A 15,538-nucleotide genomic window follows, 5' to 3' on the forward strand; every position below is an offset into this window, starting at 1 on the left:
AGTATCGATCCGGGTACTTCTCACATGCAAAGCGAGCGCTCTACTAATTTAGCTAATTCCCCATTTTCTTCTGACTGATTTATTATATTCAAATGATCAATAATTCAATTTTCCGATGAAAAACGAAGAGTGGAGAGTCCGGGTATCGATCCCGGTACTTCTCACATGCGAAGCGAGCGCTCTACCAATTGAGCTAATTCCCCATATTCTTCAGACTGATTTATTATATTAAAATGAGCAATAATTCAATTTTCCGATGAAAAACGAAGATTGGAGAATCCGGGTATCGATCCCGGTACTTCTCACATGCGAAGCGAGCGCTCTACCAATTGAGCTAATTCCCCATATTCTTCAGACTGATTTATTATATTGAAATGAGCAATAATTCAATTTTCCGATGAAAAACGAAGAGTGGAGAATCCGGGTATCGATCCCGGTACTTTTCACATGCGAAGCGAGGGCTCTACCAATGGAGCTAAGTTCCCATATTCTTCAGACTGATTTATTATATTAAAATGAGCAATAATTCAATTTTCCGATGAAAAACGAAAAGATGAGAATCCGGGTATCGATCCCGGTATTTCTCACATGCGAAGCGAGCGCTCTACCAATTGAGCTAATTCCCCATATTCTTCAGACTGATTTATTATATTCAAATGAGCAATAATTCAATTTTCCGATGAAAAACGAAGAGTGGAGAATCCGGGTATCGATCCCGGTACTTCTCACATGCGAAGCGAGCGCTCTACCAATTGAGCTAATTCCCCATATTCTTCAGACTGATTTATTATATTCAAATGAGCAATAATTCAATTTTCCGATGAAAAACGAAGAGTGGAGAATCCGGGTATCTATCCCGGTACTTCTCACATGCGAAGCGGGCGCTCTACCAATTGAGCTAATTCCCCATATTCTTCAGACTGATTTATTATATTCAAATGAGCAATAATAAAATTTCCCGATGAAAAACCAAGAGTGGAGAATCCGGGTATCGATCCCGGTACTTCTCACATGCGAAGCGAGCGCTCTACCAATTGAGCTTATTCCCCATATTCTTCAGACTGATTTATTATATTCAAATGAGCAATAATTCAATTTTCCGATGAAAAACGAAAAGTGGAGAATCCGGGTATCGATCCCGGTACTTCTCTCATGTTAAGCGAGCGCTCTTCCAATTGAGCTTATTCCCCATATTCTTCAGACTGATTTATTATATTCAAATGAGCAATAATTCAATTTTCCGATGAAAAACGAAGAGTGGAGAATCCGGGTATCGATCCCGGTACTTCTCACATGCGAAGCGAGCGCTCTACCAATCGAGCTTATTCCCCATATTCTTCAGACTGATTTATTATATTCAAATGAGCAACAATTCAATTTCCCGATGAAAAACGAAGAGTGAAGAATTCGGGTATCGATACAAGTACTTCTCACATGCGAATCGAGCGCTCTACCAATTGAGCTAATTCCCCATATTCTTCAGACTGATTTATTATATTCAAATGAGCAATAATTCAATTTTCCGATTAAAAACGAAGAGTGGAGAATCCTGGTATCGATCCCGGTACTTCTCACATGCGAAGCGAGCGCTCTACTAATTGAGCTAATTCTCCATATTCTTCAGACTGATTTATTATATTCAAATGAGCAATAATTCAATTTTCCGATGAAAAACGAAGAGTGGAGAATCAGGGTATCGATACCGGTACTTCCCACATGCGAAGCGAGCGCTCTACCAATTGAGCTAATTCCCCATATTCTTCAGACTGATTTATTATATTCACATGAGCAATAATTCAATTTTCCGATGAAAAACGAAGAGTGGAGAATCCGGGTATCGATCCCGGTACTTCTCACATGCGAAGCGAGCGCTCTACTAATTTAGTTATTCCCCATATTCTTCAGACTGATTTATTATATTCAAATGAGCAATAATTCAATTTTCCGATGAAAAACGAAGAGTGGAGAATCCGGGTATCGATCCCGGTACGTCTCACATGCGAAGCTAGCGCTCTACCAATCGAGCTTATTCCCCATATTCTTCAGACTGATTTATTATATTCAAATGAGCAACAATTCAATTTCCCGATGAAAAACGAAGAGTGAAGAATTCGGGTATCGATACAAGTACTTCTCACATGCGAATCGAGCGCTCTACCAATTGAGCTAATTCCCCATATTATTCAGACTGAATTATTATATTCAAATGAGCAATAATTCAATTTTCCGATTAAAAACGAAAAGTGGAGCATCCGGGTATCGATCCCGGTACTTCTCACATGCGAAGCGACCGCTCTACAAATTGAGCTAATTCCCCATATTCTTCAGACTGATTTATTATATTCAAATCAGCAATAATTCAATTTTCCGATGAAAAACGAAGAGTGGAGAATCCGGGTATCGATACCGGTACTTCTCACACGCGAAGCTAGCGCTCTACCAATTGAGCTAATTCCCCATATTCTTCTGCCTGATTTATTATATTCAAATGAGCAATAATTCAATTTTCCGATGAAAAACGAAGAGTGGAGAATCCGGGTATCGATCCCGGTATTTCTCACATGCGAAGCGAGCGCTCTACCAATTGAGCTAATTCCCCATATTCTTCAGACTGATTTATTATATTCAAATGAGCAATAATTCAATTTTCCGATGAAAAACGAAGAGTGGAGAATCCGGGTATCGATCCCGGTACTTCTCACATGCGAAGCGAGCGCTCTACCAATTGAGCTAATTCCCCATATTCTTCAGACTGATTTATTATATTCAAATGAGCAATCATTCAATTTTCCGATGAAAAACGAAGAGTGGAGAATCCGGGTATCGATCCCGGTACTTCTCACATGCGAAGCGAGCGCTCTACCAATTGAGCTAATTCCCCATATTCTTCAGACTGATTTATTATATTCAAATGAGCAATAATTCAATTTTCCGATGAAAAACGAAGAGTGGTGAATCCGGGTATCGATCCCGGTACTTCTCACATGCGAAGCGAGCGCTCTACCAATTGAGCTAATTCCCCATATTCTTCAGACTGATTTAATATATTCAAATGAGCAATAATTCAATTTTCCGATGAAAAACGAAGAGTGGAGAATCCTGGTATCGATCCCGGTACTTCTCACATGCGAAGCGAGCGGTCTACTAATTTAGCTAATTCCCCATATTCTTCTGACTGATTTATTATATTCAAATGAGCAATAATTCAATTTTCCGATGAAAAACGAAGAGTGGAGAATCCGGGTATCGATCCCGGTACTTCTCACATGCGAAGCGAGCACTCTACCAATTGAGCTAATTCCCCATATTCTTCAGACTGATTTATTATATTCAAATGAGCAATAATTCAATTTTCCGATGAAAAACGAAGAGTGGAGAATCCGGGTATCGATCCCGGTACTTCTCACATGCGAAGCGAGCGCTCTACTAATTTAGTTATTCCCCATATTCTTCTGACTGATTTATTATATTCACATGAGCAATAATTCAATTTTCCGATGAAAAACGAAGAGTGGAGAATCCGGGTATCGATCCCGGTACTTCTCACATGCGAAGCGAGCGCTCTACCAATTGATCTTATTCCCCATATTCTTCTGACTGAATTATTATATTCAAATGAGCAATAATTCAATTTTCCGATGAAAAACGAAGAGTGGAGAATCCGGGTATCGATCCCGGTACTTCTCTCATGCGAAGCGAGCGCTCTACCAATCGAGCTTTTTCCCCATATTCTTCAGACTGATTTATTATATTCAAATGAGCAACAATTCAATTTCCCGATGAAAAACGAAGAGTGAAGAATTCGGGTATCGATACAAGTACTTCTCACATGCGAATCGAGCGCTCTACCAATTGAACTAATTCCCCATATTCTTCAGACTGATTTATTATATTCAAATGAGCAATAATTCAATTTTCCGATTAAAAACGAAGAGTGGAGAATCCTGGTATCGATCCCGGTACTTCTCACATGCGAAGCGAGCGCTCTACTAATTGAGCTAATTCTCCATATTCTTCAGACTGATTTATTATATTCAAATGAGCAATAATTCAATTTTCCGATGAAAAACGAAGAGTGGAGAATCAGGGTATCGATACCGGTACTTCCCACATGCGAAGCGAGCGCTCTACCAATTGAGCTAATTCCCCATATTCTTCTGACTGATTTATTATATTCAAATGAGCAATAATTCAATTTTCCGATGAAAAACGAAGAGTGGAGAATCCGGGTATCGATCCCGGTACTTCTCACATGCGAAGCTAGCGCTCTACCAATCGAGCTTATTCCCCATATTCTTCAGACTGATTTATTATATTCAAATGAGCAACAATTCAATTTCCCGATGAAAAACGAAGAGTGAAGAATTCGGGTATCGATACAAGTACTTCTCACATGCGAATCGAGCGCTCTACCAATTGAGCTAATTCCCCATATTCTTCTGCCTGATTTATTATATTCAAATGAGCAATAATTCATCTTTCCGATGAAAAACGAAGACTGGAGAATCCGGGTATCGATCCCGGTACTTCTCACATGCGAAGCGAGCGCTCTACCACTTGAGCTAATTCCACATATTCTTCAAGCTGATTTATTATATTCAAATGAGCAATAATTCAATTTTCCGATGAAAAACGAAGAGTGGAGAATCCGGGTATCGATCCCGGTACTTCTCACATGCGAAGCGAGCGCTCTACAAATTGAGCTAATTCCCCATATTCTTCAGACTGATTTATTATATTCAAATGAGCAATCATTCAATTTTCCGATGAAAAACGAAGAGTGGAGAATCCGGGTATCGATACCGGTACCTCTCACATGCGAAGTGAGCTCTCTACCAATTGAGCTAATTCCCCATATTCTTCAAACTGAAATATTATATTCAAATGAGCAATAATTCAATTTTCCGATGAAAAACGAAGAGTGGAGAATCCGGGTATCGATCCCGGTACTTCGCACATGCGAAGCTAGCGCTCTACCAATCGAGCTAATTCCCCATATTCTTCTGACTGATTTATTATGTTCAAATGAGCAATAATTCAATTTTCCGAGGAAAAACGAAGAGTGGAGAATCAAGGTATCGATACCGGTACCTCTCACATGCGAAGCGAGCGCTCTACCAATTGAGCTAATTCCCCATATTCTTCAGACTGATTTATTATATTCAAATGAGCAATAATTCAATTTTCCGATGAAAAACGAAGAGTGGAGAATCCGGGTATCGATCCCGGTACTTCTCACATGCGAAGCGAGCGCTCTACCAATTGAGCTAATTCACCATATTCTTCTGACTGATTTATTATATTCAAATGAGCAATAATTCAATTTTCCGATGAAAAACGAAGAGTGGAGAATCCGGGTATCGATCCCGGTACTTCTCACATGCGAAGCGAGCGCTCTACCAATTGAGCTAATTCCACATATTCTTCAGACTGGTTTATTATATTCAAATGAGCAATAATTCAATTTGCCGATGAAAAACGAAGAGTGGAGAATCCGGGTATCGATCCCGGTACTTCTCACATGCGAAGCTAGCGCTCTACCAATCGAGCTAATTCCCCATATTCTTCTGACTGATTTATTATGTTCAAATGAGCAATAATTCAATTTTCCGAGGAAAAACGAAGAGTGGAGAATCCGGGTATCGATCCCGGTACTTCTCACATTCGAAGCGAGCGCTCTACCAATTGAGCTAATTCCCCATATTCTTCAGACTGATTTATTATATTGAAATGAGCAATAATTCAATTTTCCGATGAAAAACGAAGAGTGGAGAATCCGGGTATCGATCCCGGTACTTTTCACATGCGAAGCGAGGGCTCTACCAATGGAGCTAAGTTCCCATATTCTTCAGACTGATTTATTATATTAAAATGAGCAATAATTCAATTTTCCGATGAAAAACGAAAAGTGGAGAATCCGGGTATCGATCCCGGTACTTCTCACATGCGAAGCGAGCGCTCTACTAATTTAGTTATTCCCCATATTCTTCTGACTGATTTATTATATTCACATGAGCAATAATTCAATTTTCCGATGAAAAACGAAGAGTGGAGAATCCGGGTATCGATCCCGGTACTTCTCACATGCGAAGCGAGCGCTCTACCAATTGAGCTGATTCCCCATATTCTTCTGACTGAATTATTATATTCAAATGAGCAATAATTCAATTTTCCGATGAAAAACGAAGAGTGGAGAATCCGGGTATCGATCCCGGTACTTCTCACATGCGAAGCGAGCGCTCTACCAATCGAGCTTTTTCCCCATATTCTTCAGACTGATTTATTGTATTCAAATGAGCAACAATTCAATTTCCCGATGAAAAACGAAGAGTGAAGAATTCGGGTATCGATACAAGTACTTCTCACATGCTAATCGAGCGCTCTACCAATTGAGCTAATTCCCCATATTCTTCAGACTGATTTATTATATTCAAATGAGCAATAATTCAATTTTCCGATTAAAAACGAAGAGTGGAGAATCCTGGTATCGATCCCGGTACTTCTCACATGCGAAGCGAGCGCTCTACTAATTGAGCTAATTCTCCATATTCTTCAGACTGATTTATTATATTCAAATGAGCAATAATTCAATTTTCCGATGAAAAACGAAGAGTGGAGAATCAGGGTATCGATACCGGTACTTCCCACATGCGAAGCGAGCGCTCTACCAATTGAGCTAATTCCCCATATTCTTCAGACTGATTTATTATATTCAAATGAGCAATCATTCAATTTTCCGATGAAAAACGAAGAGTGGAGAATCCGGGTATCGATCCCGGTACTTCTCACATGCAAAGCGAGCGCTCTACTAATTTAGTTATTCCCCATATTCTTCTGACTGATTTATTATATTCACATGAGCAATAATTCAATTTTCCGATGAAAAACGAAGAGTGGAGAATCCGGGTATCGATCCCGGTACTTCTCACATGCGAAGCTAGCGCTCTACCAATCGAGCTTATTCCCCATATTCTTCAGACTGATTTATTATATTCAAATGAGCAACAATTCAATTTCCCGATGAAAAACGAAGAGTGAAGAATTCGGGTATCGATACAAGTACTTCTCACATGCGAATCGAGCGCTCTACCAATTGAGCTAATTCCCCATATTATTCAGACTGAATTATTATATTCAAATGAGCAATAATTCAATTTTCCGATTAAAAACGAAAAGTGGAGCATCCGGGTATCGATCCCGGTACTTCTCACATGCGAAGCGACCGCTCTACAAATTGAGCTAATTCCCCATATTCTTCAGACTGATTTATTATATTCAAATCAGCAATAATTCAATTTTCCGATGAAAAACGAAGAGTGGAGAATCCGGGTATCGATACCGGTACTTCTCACACGCGAAGCTAGCGCTCTACCAATTGAGCTAATTCCCCATATTCTTCTGCCTGATTTATTATATTCAAATGAGCAATAATTCATCTTTCCGATGAAAAACGAAGACTGGAGAATCCGGGTATCGATCCCGGTACTTCTCACATGCGAAGCGAGCGCTCTACAACTTGAGCTAATTCCACATATTCTTCAAGCTGATTTATTATATTCAAATGAGCAATAATTCAATTTTCCGATGAAAAACGAAGAGTGGAGAATCCGGGTATCGATCCCGGTACTTCTCACATGCGAAGCGAGCGCTCTACAAATTTAGCTAATTCCCCATATTCTTCAGACTGATTTATTATATTCAAATGAGCAATCATTCAATTTTCCGATGAAAAACGAAGAGTGGAGAATCCGGGTATCGATACCGGTACCTCTCACATGCGAAGTGAGCTCTCTACCAATTGAGCTAATTCCCCATATTCTTCAAACTGAAATATTATATTCAAATGAGCAATAATTCAATTTTCCGATGAAAAACGAAGAGTGGAGAATCCGGGTATCGATCCCGGTACTTCTCACATGCGAAGCGAGCGCTCTACCAATTGAGCTAATTCCCCATATTCTTCAGACTGATTTATTATATTCAAATGAGCAATAATTCAATTTTCCGATGAAAAACGAAGAGTGGAGAATCCGGGTATCGATCCCGGTACTTCTCACATGCGAAGCGAGCGCTCTCCCAATTGAGCTAATTCCCCATATTCTTCAGACTGATTTATTATATTGAAATGAGCAATAATTCAATTTTCCGATGAAAAACGAAGAGTGGAGAATCCGGGTATCGATCCCGGTACTTTTCACATGCGAAGCGAGGGCTCTACCAATGGAGCTAAGTTCCCATATTCTTCAGACTGATTTATTATATTAAAATGAGCAATAATTCAATTTTCCGATGAAAAACGAAAAGTGGAGAATCCGGGTATCGATCCCGGTACTTCTCACATGCGCAGCGAGCGCTCTACCAATTGAGCTAATTCCCCATATTGTTCTGACTGATTTATTATATTTACATGAGCAATAATTAAATTTTCCGATGAAAAACGAAGAGTGGAGAATCCGGGTATCGATCCCGGTACTTCCCACATGCGAAGCGAGCGCTCTACCAATTGAGCTAATTCCCCATATTCTTCAGACTGATTTATTATATTAAAATGAGCAATAATTCAATTTTCCGATGAAAAACGAAGAGTGGAGAATCCGGGTATCGATCCCGGTACTTGTCTCATGTTAAGCGAGCGCTCTTCCAATTGAGCTAATTCCCCATATTCTTCAGACTGATTTATTATATTCAAATGAGCAATAATTCAATTTTCCGATGAAAAACGAAGAGTGGAGAATCCGGGTATCGAACCCGGTACTTCTCACATGCGAAGCGAGCGCTCTACCAATTGAGCTAATTCCACATATTCTTCAGACTGGTTTATTATATTCAAATGAGCAATAATTCAATTTTCCGATGAAAAACGAAGAGTGGAGAATCCGGGTATCGATCCCGGTACTTCTCACATGCGAAGCGAGCGCTCTACCAATTGAGCTAATTCCCCATATTCTTCAGACTGATTTATTATATTAAAATGAGCAATCATCGAATTTTCCGATAAAAAACGAAAAGTGGAGAATCCGGGTATCGATCCCGGTACTTCTCTCATGTTAAGCGAGCGCTCTCCCAATTGAGCTAATTCCCCATATTCTTCAGACTGATTTATTATATTCAAATGAGCAATAATTCAATTTTCCGATGAAAAACGAAGAGTGGAGAATCCGGGTATCGATGCCGGTACTTCTCACATGCGAAGCGAGCGCTCTACCAATTGAGCTAATGCCCCATATTCTTCAGACTGATTTATTATATTCAAATGAGCAATAATTCAATTTTCCGATGAAAAACGAAGAGTGGAGAATCCGGGTATCGATCCCGGTACTTCTCACATGCGAAGCGAGCGCTCTACCAATTGAGCTAATTCCCCATATTCTTCAGACTGATTTATTATATTCAAATGAGCAATAATTCAATTTTCCGATGAAAAACGAAGAGTGGAGAATCCGGGTATCGATCCCAGTACTTCTCACATGCGACGCGAGCGCTCTACCAATTGAGCTAATTCCCCTATTCTTCAAACTGATTTATTATATTCAAATGAGCAATAACTACATTTTCCGATGAAAAACGAAGAGTGGAGAATCCGGGTATCGATCTCGGTACTTCTCACATGCGAAGCGAGCGCTCTACAAATTGAGCTAATTCCCCATATTCTTCAGACTGATTTATTATATTCAAATGAGCAATAATTCAATTTTCCGATGAAAAACGAAGAGTGGAGAATCCGGGTATCGATCCCGGTACTGCTCACATGCGAAGCGAGCGCTCTACTAATTGAGCTAATTCCACATATTCTTCAAACTGATTTATTATATTCAAATGAGCAATAATTCAATTTTCCGATGAAAAACGAAAAGTGGAGAATCCGGGTATCGATCCCGGTACTTCTCACATGCGAAGCGAGCGCTCTACAAATTAAGCTAATTCCCTATATTCTTCAAACTGATTTATTATATTCAAATGAGCAATAATTAAATTTTCCGATGAAAAACGAAGAGTGGAGAATCCGGGTATCGATCCCGGTACTTCTGACATGCGAAGCGAGCGCTCTACCAATTGAGCTAATTCCCCATATTCTTCAGACTGATTTATTATATTCAAATTAGCAATAATTTCAATTTTCCGATGAAAAACGAAGAGTGGAGAATCCGGGTATCGATCCCGGTACTCCTCACATGCGAAGCGAGCGCTCTACCAATTGAGCTAATTCCACATATTCTTCAGACTGGTTTATTATATTCAAATGAGCAATAATTCAATTTTCCGATGAAAAACGAAGAGTGGAGAATCCGGGTATCGATCCCGGTACTTCTCACATGCGAAGCGAGCGCTCTACCAATTGAGCTAATTCCCCATATTCTTCAGACTGATTTATTATATTAAAATGAGCAATCATCGAATTTTCCGATAAAAAACGAAAAGTGGAGAATCCGGGTATCGATCCCGGTACTTCTCTCATGTTAAGCGAGCGCTCTCCCAATTGAGCTAATTCCCCATATTCTTCAGACTGATTTATTATATTCAAATGAGCAATAATTCAATTTTCCGATGAAAAACGAAGAGTGGAGAATCCGGGTATCGATGCCGGTACTTCTCACATGCGAAGCGAGCGCTCTACCAATTGAGCTAATGCCCCATATTCTTCAGACTGATTTATTATATTCAAATGAGCAATAATTCAATTTTCCGATGAAAAACGAAGAGTGGAGAATCCGGGTATCGATCCCGGTACTTCTCACATGCGAAGCGAGCGCTCTACCAATTGAGCTAATTCCCCATATTCTTCAGACTGATTTATTATATTCAAATGAGCAATAATTCAATTTTCCGATGAAAAACGAAGAGTGGAGAATCCGGGTATCGATCCCAGTACTTCTCACATGCGACGCGAGCGCTCTACCAATTGAGCTAATTCCCCTATTCTTCAAACTGATTTATTATATTCAAATGAGCAATAACTACATTTTCCGATGAAAAACGAAGAGTGGAGAATCCGGGTATCGATCTCGGTACTTCTCACATGCGAAGCGAGCGCTCTACAAATTGAGCTAATTCCCCATATTCTTCAGACTGATTTATTATATTCAAATGAGCAATAATTCAATTTTCCGATGAAAAACGAAGAGTGGAGAATCCGGGTATCGATCCCGGTACTGCTCACATGCGAAGCGAGCGCTCTACTAATTGAGCTAATTCCACATATTCTTCAAACTGATTTATTATATTCAAATGAGCAATAATTCAATTTTCCGATGAAAAACGAAAAGTGGAGAATCCGGGTATCGATCCCGGTACTTCTCACATGCGAAGCGAGCGCTCTACAAATTAAGCTAATTCCCTATATTCTTCAAACTGATTTATTATATTCAAATGAGCAATAATTAAATTTTCCGATGAAAAACGAAGAGTGGAGAATCCGGGTATCGATCCCGGTACTTCTGACATGCGAAGCGAGCGCTCTACCAATTGAGCTAATTCCCCATATTCTTCAGACTGATTTATTATATTCAAATTAGCAATAATTTCAATTTTCCGATGAAAAACGAAGAGTGGAGAATCCGGGTATCGATCCCGGTACTCCTCACATGCGAAGCGAGCGCTCTACTAACTTAGCTAATTCCCCATATTCTTCTGACTGATTTATTATATTAAAATGAGCAATAATTCAATTTGCCGATGAAAAACGAAGAGTGGAGAATCCGGGTATCGATCCCGGTACTGCTCACATGCGAAGCGAGCGCTCTACCAATTGAGCGTATTCCCCATATTCTTCAGACTGATTTATTATATTCAAATGAGCAATAATTCAATTTTCCGATAAAAAACGAAGAGTGGAGAATCCGGGTATCGATCCCGGTACTTCTCACATGCGAAGCGAGCGCTCTACTAATTTAGCTAATTTCTCATATTCTTCTGACTGATTTATTATATTCAAATGAGCAATAATTCAATTTTCCGATGAAAAACGAAGTGTGGAGAATCCGGGTATCGATCCCGGTACTTCTCACATGCAAAGCGAGCGCTCTACCAATTGAGCTAATTCCCCATATTCTTCAGGCTGATTTATTATATTCAAATGAGCAATAATTCAATTTTCCGATGAAAAACGAAGAGTGGAGAATCCGGGTATCGATCCCAGTACTTCTCACATGCGACGCGAGCGCTCTACCAATTGAGCTAATTCCCCATATTCTTCAGACTGATTTATTATATTCAAATGAGCAATAATTCAATTTTCCGATGAAAAACGAAGAGTGGAGAATCCGGGTATCGATCCCGGTACTTCTCACATGCGAAGCGAGCGCTCTACCAATTGAGCTAATTCCCCATATTCTTCTGACTGATTTATTATATTCAAATGAGCAATAATTCAATTTTCCGATGAAAAACGAAGAGTGGAGAATCCGGGTATCGATCCCGGTACTTCTCACATGCGAAGCGAGCGCTCTACCAATTGAGCTAATTCCCCATATTCTTAAGACTGATTTATTATATTCAAATGAGCAATAATTAAATTTCCCGATGAAAAACGAAGAGTGGAGAATCCGGGTATCGATCCCGGTACTTCTCACATGCGAAGCGAGCGCTCTACCAATTGAACTAATTCCCCATATTCTTCAGACTGATTTATTATATTCAAATGAGCAATAATTCAATTTTCCGATGAAAAACGAAGGGTGGAGAATCCGGGTATCGATCCCGGTACTTCTCACATGCGCAGCGAGCGCTCTACCAATTGAGCTAATTCCCCATATTCTTCTGACTGATTTATTATATTTACATGAGCAATAATTAAATTTTCCGATGAAAAACGAAGAGTGGAGAATCCGGGTATCGATCCCGGTACTTCTCACATCCGAAGCGAGCGCTATACCAATTGAGCTAATTCCCCATATTCTTCAGACTGATTTATTATATTAAAATGAGCAATAATTCAATTTTCCGATGAAAAACGAAAAGTGGAGAATCCGGGTATCGACCCGGTACTTCTCTCATGTTAAGCGAGCGCTCTACTAATTGAGCTAATTCCCCATATTCTTCAGACTGATTTATTATATTCAAATGAGCAATAATTCAATTTTCCGATGAAAAACGAAGAGTGGAGAATCCGGGTATCGATCCCGGTACTTCTCACATGCGAAGCGAGCGCTCTACCAATTGAGCTAATTCCCTATATTCCTCAGACTGATTTATTATATTCAAATGAGCAATAATTCAATTTTCCGATGAAAAACGAAGAGTGGAGAATCCGGGTATCGATCCCGGTACTTCTCACATGCGAAGCGAGCGCTCTACCAATTGAGCTAATTCCCCATATTCTTCTGACTGATTTATTATATTCAAATGAGCAATAATTCAATTTTCCGATGAAAAACGAAGAGTGGAGAATCCGGGTATCAATCCCGGTACTTCTCACATGCGAAGCGAGCGCTCTACCAATTGAGCTAATTCCCCATATTCTTCAGACTGATTTATTATATTAAAATGAGCAATCATTCTATTTTCCGATAAAAAACGAAAAGTGGAGAATCCGGGTATCGATCCCGGTACTTCTCTAATGTTAAGCGAGCGCTCTCCCAATTGAGCTAATTCCCCATATTCTTCAGACTGATTTATTATATTCAAATGAGCAATAATTCAATTTTCCGATGAAAAACGAAGAGTGGAGAATCCGGGTATCGATCCCGGTACTTCTCACATGCGAAGCGAGCGCTCTACGAATTGAGCTAATTCCCCATATTCTTCAGACTGATTTATTATATTCAAATGAGCAATAATTAAATTTTCCGATGAAAAACGAAGAGTGGAGAATCCGGGTATCGATCCCGGTACTTCTCACATGCGAAGCGAGCGCTCTATCAATTGAGCTAATTCCCCATATTCTTCAGGCTGATTTATTATATTCAAATGAGCAATAATTCAATTTTCCGATGAAAAACGAAGAGTGGAGAATCCGGGTATCGATCCCAGTACTTCTCACATGCGACGCGAGCGCTCTACCAATTGAGCTAATTCCCCATATTCTTCAGACTGATTTATTATATTCAAATGAGCAATAATTAAATTTCCCGATGAAAAACGAAGAGTGGAGAATCCGGGTATCGATGAGCAATAATTCCATTTTCCGATGAAAAACGAAGAGTGGAGAATCCGGGTATCGATCCCGGTACTTCTCACATGCGAAGCGAGCGCTCTACCAATTGAGCTAATTCCCCATATTCTTTTGACTGATTTATTATATTTAAATGAGCAATAATTCCATTTTCCGATGAAAAACGAAGAGTGGAGAATCCGGGTATCGATCCCGGTACTTCTCACATGCGAAGCCGGCGCTCTACTAATTTAGCTAATTCCCCATATTCTTCTGACTGATTTATTATATTTAAATGAGCAATCATTCAATTTTCCGATGAAAAACGAAGAGTGGAGAATCCGGGTATCGATCCCGGTACTTCTAACATGCGAAGCGAGCGCTCTACCAATTGAGCTAATTCCCCATATTCTTCAGACTGATTTATTATATTAAAATTAGAAATAATTCAATTTTCCGATGAAAAACGAAGACTGGAGAATCCGGGTATCGATCCCGGTATTGTTCACATGCGAAGCGAGCGCTCTACCAATCGAGCTAATTCCCCATATTCTTCAGACTGATTTATTATATTCAAATGAGCAATAATTCAATTTTCCGATGAAAAACGAAGAGTGAAGAATTCGGGTATCGATACCGGTACTTCTCACATGAGAAGCGAGCGCTCTACCAATTGAGCTAATTCCCCATATTCTTCAGACTGATTTATTATATTCAAATGAGCAATAATTCAATTTTCCGATTAAAAACGAAGAGTGGAGAATCCGGGTATCGATCCCGGTACTTCTCACATGCGAAGCGAGCGCTCTACCAATTGAGCTAATTCCCCATATTCTTCAGACTGATTTATTATATTCAAATGAGCAATAATTAAATTTTCCGATGAAAAACGAAGAGTGGAGAATCCGGGTATGGATACCGGTATTCTAACATGCGAAGCTAGCGCTCTACCAATTGAGCTAATTCCCCATATTCTTCTGCCTTATTTATTATATTCAAATGAGCAATAATTCAATTTTCCGATGAAAAACGAAGAGCGGAGAATCCGGGTATCGATCCCGGTACTTCTCACATTCGAAGCGAGCGCTCTACCAATTGAGCTTATTCCCCATATTCTTCTGACTGATTTATTATATTCAAATGAGCAATAATCAAATTTTCCGATGAAAAACGAAGAGTGGAGAATCCGGGTATCGATCCCGGTACTTCTCACATGCGAAGCGAGCGCTCTACCAATTGAGCTAATTCCCCATATTCTTCAGACTGATTTATTATATTCAAATGAGCAATAATTCAATTTTCCGATGAAAAACGAAGAGTGGAGAATCCGGGTATCGATCCCGGTACTTCTCACATGCAAAGCGAGCGCTCTACCAATTGAGCTAATTCCCCATATTCTTCAGACTGATTTATTATATTCAAATGAGCAATAATTAAATTTCCCGATGA

The 15,538-nt window shown here is 39.6% G+C and overlaps 18 non-coding genes across 18 annotated transcripts; all 18 read right to left on the reverse strand.

The window, feature by feature from the left end:
* Nucleotides 1–271: 271 nt before the first annotated feature.
* On the reverse strand, nucleotides 272–344 carry Trnaa-cgc (transfer RNA alanine (anticodon CGC)). The gene has a single exon. It is a non-coding gene; the product is annotated as a tRNA-Ala (tRNA).
* Nucleotides 345–694: 350 nt separating this feature from the next.
* On the reverse strand, nucleotides 695–767 carry Trnaa-cgc (transfer RNA alanine (anticodon CGC)). Its single transcript has one exon. It is a non-coding gene; the product is annotated as a tRNA-Ala (tRNA).
* Nucleotides 768–2,667: 1,900 nt separating this feature from the next.
* Nucleotides 2,668–2,740, reverse strand: Trnaa-cgc (transfer RNA alanine (anticodon CGC)). The gene has a single exon. It is a non-coding gene; the product is annotated as a tRNA-Ala (tRNA).
* Nucleotides 2,741–2,808: 68 nt separating this feature from the next.
* Trnaa-cgc (transfer RNA alanine (anticodon CGC)) lies at nucleotides 2,809–2,881 on the reverse strand. The gene has a single exon. It is a non-coding gene; the product is annotated as a tRNA-Ala (tRNA).
* A 2,746-nt stretch (nucleotides 2,882–5,627) lies between these two features.
* On the reverse strand, nucleotides 5,628–5,700 carry Trnas-cga (transfer RNA serine (anticodon CGA)). Its single transcript has one exon. It is a non-coding gene; the product is annotated as a tRNA-Ser (tRNA).
* A 2,181-nt stretch (nucleotides 5,701–7,881) lies between these two features.
* On the reverse strand, nucleotides 7,882–7,954 carry Trnaa-cgc (transfer RNA alanine (anticodon CGC)). Its single transcript has one exon. It is a non-coding gene; the product is annotated as a tRNA-Ala (tRNA).
* A 914-nt stretch (nucleotides 7,955–8,868) lies between these two features.
* On the reverse strand, nucleotides 8,869–8,941 carry Trnaa-cgc (transfer RNA alanine (anticodon CGC)). The gene has a single exon. It is a non-coding gene; the product is annotated as a tRNA-Ala (tRNA).
* Nucleotides 8,942–9,291: 350 nt separating this feature from the next.
* Nucleotides 9,292–9,364, reverse strand: Trnaa-cgc (transfer RNA alanine (anticodon CGC)). Its single transcript has one exon. It is a non-coding gene; the product is annotated as a tRNA-Ala (tRNA).
* A 914-nt stretch (nucleotides 9,365–10,278) lies between these two features.
* Nucleotides 10,279–10,351, reverse strand: Trnaa-cgc (transfer RNA alanine (anticodon CGC)). The gene has a single exon. It is a non-coding gene; the product is annotated as a tRNA-Ala (tRNA).
* Nucleotides 10,352–10,701: 350 nt separating this feature from the next.
* Trnaa-cgc (transfer RNA alanine (anticodon CGC)) lies at nucleotides 10,702–10,774 on the reverse strand. Its single transcript has one exon. It is a non-coding gene; the product is annotated as a tRNA-Ala (tRNA).
* Nucleotides 10,775–11,970: 1,196 nt separating this feature from the next.
* On the reverse strand, nucleotides 11,971–12,043 carry Trnaa-ugc (transfer RNA alanine (anticodon UGC)). Its single transcript has one exon. It is a non-coding gene; the product is annotated as a tRNA-Ala (tRNA).
* A 209-nt stretch (nucleotides 12,044–12,252) lies between these two features.
* Nucleotides 12,253–12,325, reverse strand: Trnaa-cgc (transfer RNA alanine (anticodon CGC)). The gene has a single exon. It is a non-coding gene; the product is annotated as a tRNA-Ala (tRNA).
* A 68-nt stretch (nucleotides 12,326–12,393) lies between these two features.
* Nucleotides 12,394–12,466, reverse strand: Trnaa-cgc (transfer RNA alanine (anticodon CGC)). Its single transcript has one exon. It is a non-coding gene; the product is annotated as a tRNA-Ala (tRNA).
* Nucleotides 12,467–13,238: 772 nt separating this feature from the next.
* Trnaa-cgc (transfer RNA alanine (anticodon CGC)) lies at nucleotides 13,239–13,311 on the reverse strand. Its single transcript has one exon. It is a non-coding gene; the product is annotated as a tRNA-Ala (tRNA).
* Nucleotides 13,312–14,140: 829 nt separating this feature from the next.
* Nucleotides 14,141–14,213, reverse strand: Trnaa-cgc (transfer RNA alanine (anticodon CGC)). Its single transcript has one exon. It is a non-coding gene; the product is annotated as a tRNA-Ala (tRNA).
* A 632-nt stretch (nucleotides 14,214–14,845) lies between these two features.
* On the reverse strand, nucleotides 14,846–14,918 carry Trnaa-cgc (transfer RNA alanine (anticodon CGC)). Its single transcript has one exon. It is a non-coding gene; the product is annotated as a tRNA-Ala (tRNA).
* A 349-nt stretch (nucleotides 14,919–15,267) lies between these two features.
* Trnaa-cgc (transfer RNA alanine (anticodon CGC)) lies at nucleotides 15,268–15,340 on the reverse strand. The gene has a single exon. It is a non-coding gene; the product is annotated as a tRNA-Ala (tRNA).
* A 68-nt stretch (nucleotides 15,341–15,408) lies between these two features.
* Nucleotides 15,409–15,481, reverse strand: Trnaa-ugc (transfer RNA alanine (anticodon UGC)). The gene has a single exon. It is a non-coding gene; the product is annotated as a tRNA-Ala (tRNA).
* Nucleotides 15,482–15,538: the final 57 nt, after the last annotated feature.

The sequence above is a fragment of the Euprymna scolopes genome, chromosome 39, assembly GCF_053919585.1.
Source record: "Euprymna scolopes isolate OS-2025 chromosome 39, ASM5391958v1, whole genome shotgun sequence".
Classification (NCBI taxonomy): domain Eukaryota; kingdom Metazoa; phylum Mollusca; class Cephalopoda; order Sepiida; family Sepiolidae; genus Euprymna; species Euprymna scolopes.